The sequence below is a fragment of the Malaclemys terrapin genome, chromosome 4, assembly GCF_027887155.1.
Source record: "Malaclemys terrapin pileata isolate rMalTer1 chromosome 4, rMalTer1.hap1, whole genome shotgun sequence".
Lineage (NCBI taxonomy): Eukaryota > Metazoa > Chordata > Testudines > Emydidae > Malaclemys > Malaclemys terrapin.
The window spans coordinates 79031652-79038011 of NC_071508.1; positions in this window are offsets into that span (position 1 = coordinate 79031652).

Sequence of the window (6360 nt, forward strand, 5' to 3'; positions counted from 1 at the left end):
CCCAACCTCAGTGTGAGGTGTGAATGTGAAACCAACATGGAGAATCAAAGAAGTAGGCTTCATAGTGTGTCCATCCACGACCAAAAGGTGGGGATATATGGGGGATTGGTCCTTATGACTATAATATAAGTGCACAAGTCTCTCCCGGGGGAGAACACAGGCTCGAAGCATTCCTATTATTCTGTGCTATGTAGCATGCTGCATGTTCTATCTGAGGACCCCAAGATATAATACAGCTAGTAACTTTGATAAGATCCCTATAAACTAAGGATTATCTCCTTTTACAAGGAGATACACTGAGGTACAGAGAGGAGGAGTAACTTGGCCCTGCAGTGACTGGGCCACTGCTTTCCACTTGGTTTTAAGCTAGATGAGTGTCACACTCAGCACCCACTAGTCCATGCAGTATCGGTGGCCCTGGAGGTTGCTCTGCTTTAGTCTGATCAGCAGTGGCTAACAGTGCTGAGGCACCAGCCCCCTTTTGTTCCTGAGGTGCTTCAAGGAGACCTCTCCCAGGGCTAATTAGGATGCTGTGTGAAGTTACTTTTCATAAACAAAGTCCTGTCTGGGCCCTGTGGTTTAATGACAAAAGAGCTATTATGCCATATGCCTGCCAAGCCACTTACCTTAGAGTGCCAGCTCCCCTGGCTCTTCCTCTCACCTGACCCCGTCTCTGTTCACAGCTAGCGCTCTCTGCCTGTATGTCAGCAAATGGACGCGGCTCACGCCTGGCACTCGTTCTCTCTGGCCACGTTCCGTTGTTTGAATTAGAAACATAAGAGATGGAGCACGTAGCCCCTGCAGTGACCCCACTCAGCACTTCTTCTATCACCAACTGATTGAAGTGGCTCTTGCCAGCAACTTCTGCTTTCCAGATTATAACTCCTCTGCGATTTTTTTTAATTCGTTCTCACACTTTAGCCCAATAGCTGAATAGGATGCTTGTTATGGGAGGGTAAAAAATGGGTGAGGAAGGATTAATTAAAAAGACATCAAATAAAATCTTGTGTGTGTGATGAAACTATATCTACTCACCTACTTAGATTTCTATGATGCTGTTGATTTCCTGTTACTGTGGTATCTGAATGCTTGCATACATATGAGGCCATCAGTGGGGGAGAACCCAGAGATTTTCAGCACTGAAAGCATAAGTCCCTACCACATGAGCTAAAGAAGTAATTCTAATGTGATAAGCAAGCAGCAGATTGTGAGCCTTGGTGTGGGCCAACCACTAGAGGCATGGGATGTGACTGCAATTTGTGCAGACATATGTGAGCTAGATTTAAGTATTTAAGTAGCAGTGAAGTCGCAGCAATGTCTGAGTAATTACCCAGGATTCCAGGTTGACTGTAGAGCCTGCACTGAAGCCCATGATGTTGCAGCTTCATTAACCCAGTAGCTAGATTAAAATTAGCTTTGGTATGTCTACACAAGTGCAGTCACACCTGTGTTTCTAGTAGACCTAACCCTCAGATCAACCCTCTTGGTTGCTTTGGATCTTGTAATTTATTTGTCAGTGCAAAGTGGTTGCAAAATGGTACCATTCTGATCTGGTAGCACCTTATATCCACTTTGCCCTGGTGCAAATCACTACTCAAGGTGGAGGGCAACTCAATCTGACCCATGACCTGCAAATGCCAGCAACCCTATGGAAGGCTGGTGAGACCACATGGCCTAATATCACATTCTAAGGATTCTCCTAGTTGAGGACTGCTACCCTGAGGAGAGCAAGGTAGGGATATAGGGCCTGGAGTTCAGAGAGCTGGAGGAGGCCCGTGGAATGTTACGTATTGTTTGTAGACAAGCCCTTAGACTGATAACACTATTTCAGGTCACTACTGAGCTAGGCTGGATTGGAGTTCATGACCTAAAGGTGAAAAACTCAGCATTCAATGACCAATTTTCTGACCCAGAAGGAAGGTGCCTGGTTCTCTTGTGTAGTTGCAATTCCTGATGAACATTAAATAGTTTTCTTCCTTTTGTTCACCATGTATGTAGGTGCAAACCCAGAGTATATTATAGGCAGTTTCCATTGTTTGACATGTCTAAATTGAGCCTGGGATGTCTGTGTTTTTCTCCATCAGTCCTCTTGCTTTTAGCCTCTCTAAACATATATTCTATTGTATGGTGTCAATCTGACTTTTGCCAAAAAATAACTGTCTGTTTTTCTCCACTTCTAATGGTGATGCTGTGATTGCAAGGATTATGCTGGTGGTGGAAATCCTGTGATTTGGACTCATGACATTGGACCCTTTCCAGAAGGATGTGACTAACACTGAGAACAATTCTTTAGGCCGGATTCTGACCTCATTTATGATGGTATAAATACCAGCTAATGTTAGAATGGCCCTAGAATTACATCAATGTAACTAACAGTCCGACTGCTGGGTGCTATGTGGAATTTTGCTGACCGGCAACTAAAGTTGCAAGAGCTTTTGAAAAAGGACTTGTGTCTTGTGGTCTGGTGGAATGTCCATTTGGTCAAAGACTGGAAATGTAGCACAGTTTAGCCTGGAAGTAAGAAGAGTTAGCAGAGTGCTCTGAGGTAACAACCACCAGGTGTTTTTTGTACTTTAGTCCATGATGTGACCCACAGGTACAAAATAAAAAATGGAAGCACACTGGAAGGTAGAAGCAAACAAACTAAATCAAAATACTCCTTTCAGCAGTGTATGGAACCCATGGAATTCACTGCTGCAGAAAATCAAGTAAATAGTTTGGCACAATTTTATTTCAAAGTGGGTCTAAGAGGTGCATATGCATTGTGCTAGACAGAAGCACATGAGGGAATTTCACCCACACAGCACATTGCTGCAGTACTGCTTACCAAAAAAGGTACAAAGTAGTATCCTCCTGACCTCATCTCCACTTCCCTAATGTTCTGATCCCAGAAAGCAGACTAAAACACTTAACATTTCCCCTCCCTCCTCTGCTTTCCCCTCAGACCTCACAATCTCCTAAGAACTTGCTTTATTGACAGTAATGGAATAGGATTGGTAGAGACGCCTTGTTCTCCCAGAGAAGTGGGACCAGTGTAGATTGTCTCCTCCATATGGTAACATATGCTTCTATGAGTTTCCTGGTGCATTGGCCATCTCCCCCTGGCATCTGGGCATGGTGTAATTAGCTGTGTACAGAAGTAGTGGGTTCATAACAGTTTGCTGGAAGGGTGCCATCAGTGAGACTCTGTTCTTAGTGTTACTTGCAGCAACGGATACTGTTTTTATAGCACAGTCCTTGGAAATGCATGGGAAACTCCACACTTCCCCAGCCCCTTTCTGATTTAGCATTTGTTGAGCATGGAGAATGTTCCTCTGACTTCTTCCACGTTTCACATGAAAGGTAAGCTGGTTGTCTCATGCTGTTTTCTGGGACTGTCCCTGACCGCAGATCACCTTGGTAAACATCCAGGATGCAATCCCTCCTGACCTGCTCGCTCCCTCACCTTTCCCAGCTTCCATCCCCCACATAGAATGTGACAGGCAAAAGACTCTAAGACAGCATTTTCCCAATCACTTCTTAAAAAATTCAATCTCATTCAGCCCTCCTCTGTCTGGTGATTAAACCTTCCTTCCCTTTGCTACCCCATCCACGCAGTGTCCCGTTGCCATACTGGAGCAGGCCAGTGGCGTCCATTTACCCCAGTGTCTCATCTTTGACTGTGGCCAGTAACAGAGGCTTCAGAGAAAGGTCCAATAAACCCCATAATAGAGTAGGGAGTTTCATCCTAGCCATAGGCAGTCAGTGATTGGTTTATGGGATTATAGCCCTTATGTTTTTTCCTACCTAAGGTAACCATGCATGTTCTCATTATCCATGTCAATGTCTAATCATCTTTTTTGATTGCTGCTAAGTTCTTGGCCTTGGTGATATCTGTAGCAGTGAGTTCCACAGGTTAACTAGAAGCTTATTTTTTAAAAGATGTTTTTTATTCAGTTTTAAATTTGTTGCCTTTCAGTGTCATTGGTTTCCTCATTGCTATTTGTCTGTCTGTTTTTCACCTACTTGTAATTTCTCTCTGCTTACACACAATTCTCATCTTTCATCTAACCTCCTCATTCTGGCCACTCAGGACTTTGTGGCTGCTGGAAATGAGAGTCTTAGCTCTATAAACCCAAAAGCCATCCCTTTGAACTACAGATAATCTTTATGAGCAGTAGAAGTATTAAAGCGCTTACTCTGAGTTGCAGTCAGTGGAGACGTATGATCATGTACCCGGAAGCAGAGCTGACATTCCAGCCAGAAGAGAGCAGTGGCAGCTAGACCTGACCCAGAGGACTTGATTTTGTTCAGTATTGGAACACTATCAAAATCTGTAGAATGCTTTTGTAAAAATAGGATTGCGTGCAAATGTCCATGTTTAAGATTGAAACCTGAACTTTTCAATTTGGGAAGTTGGGGTAGATTCCTGGGGGTGGGTCTAATGGGTAGGGCACCTGCCTGAGATGTGGGAGACCCTGGTGCAAACCTCTGCTGTGCCTGATTCTAAGCAGAGTTTTTCATCCCCAGATCTCTCTGCAACAGATCAGTGCCCTAACCACCAAGCTATAGAGTGAGTCTCTATCTCTCCTAGCTTCCTGACAAAAACTTTGAAACTGATATATCACAATGAAACATTTTAGCTTTGAAAACAGCATATTTCAACAACCTTTCTTGTCTAAAATGTTCCAGACAGCTCCAGTGGGGACACATGTACACTAGCCAAGGCCTCACGTGTGAAGATGTTGCTGAGAGATTCTATTGGCTTCTCCAAAGGGGCAGGTGAGCCAAGACTTCAGCATGAGAAGGCCAGGAGGAAAAAACTTTCTCTTTTTCACTTGTTATCCTCGGTTCCATAGTCAGGGGGCTGAGAGGAAGGCCTGAGACTCATGGTAGTGGGTTATACCCTGGATACCTCTTTGAAGTTGAAGGAAGGGATGATGTGTCCTGGTGCATGGTAGGCAGCAGGGTAGGAGACGTTGGAGAAGGGAGAGAACCTTCCATCTACTAGAAACACTTGATGGTATGTGAAGTGAGCCACTGTGACTCCCAGGAAGAAGACAGCCACGGGTGGAAGCAGTTGTATTTTGCATGCTCTTTTGCTGTGTTGATGGTGTGAGTTTAAATCTTTTGCTATGTTTACTCTGCTGATGCAATTTACTGCCCATTCTGTTTTGTATGTACATTTGCTGGGATTGTGTGTTAATCCTGGGGTTTGTATACATTTAGTTTTCATTTTATGTCCCAGTCCCCATGTCATTCTAGAAGCAGAGCAAAAGAACTATTTGAAGGAAAAATGGGATTGCTTCAATCCGAGACGCACAAAAGCCAAGGAAAATTGGAAACTACAAGATCCCTTATATTCCCATAGGCTGTCAGTTCATAAACAGGGCTAGGGAAAAGTCCTGCCTTTTCCTTGCAACATCCCAAATCGATCCCGGTGACTTGCAAAAACTAATCTAAAAATGCAGCATCTTTGGGCATCTCTGCTAGGTTTGGCTTCACTGGGAAGCCCAAAGAGTCATTGTAGCTTTAATTACAAATACTCGTACACACAACCACCCATACTATGTGTTTTATCTCTTCCCCCCACACTGACACACACTGGAATGCAATGGCTACCAGCCTCTCGGAGCCGTGTTTCTCAGTCAGTGTTTCAGCAATCACAAAGGCACAAAGAGATTTCCGCCGTTTCTGACCTCAAATCTTGACAGGAAATGCAGTGAAGGGGGAGAGAAAAACAAAATAGGAGCAAAGGAGGCTTTCTCAAGCCAGGGCTTCACTGCCTTTAATTTAAAGCCCAGAAGAATGGGAGGAAGCAGCCTTCCAGGGCCACTTGAAGTATAGGTTTCTATTAATAACCCTGTTTACATGATCCCAAGGCATTATTAGGAGAAATTGCTGCAGCGATCCGGAATCTTGTGTCTTTTCACTTTGAGATTTGCCTGCATCAACTTCTCATTTAATTCTAAGGAAAGAATTTCTGGACAGTGATTCTCTGGGAAAATTCCTCTCTCCTTTTCTCCCCCATTCCCTTGATCTCCTTTTCTAGCCAGGAGTGGAAAACTCCACCTCCCTTATAGGCTAGGAGCTTCTGTTCTCAAGAGTCCTGATCAAAGAAGTGTTTCCCCTCCTGCTACTCCAAGGCAGGAATGTTTGCATGATGTTTGTGTTACTGTAACCCTTAGTGTCTTCAGTTATGGGTTAGAACCCCACTGCGCTAATGTCTAAATGTTTTTATCCCAGCTCTGCATTATTATCTGCATTATTCTGGGCTATTGTTTCCTTTTAACTACATCCCCTCAATTCATTCCCACCCTAGAAGATTTTTGGAATGGACTTTAGTTGTTTGCTCACATCCTCATGAACTGCTATTGTTTC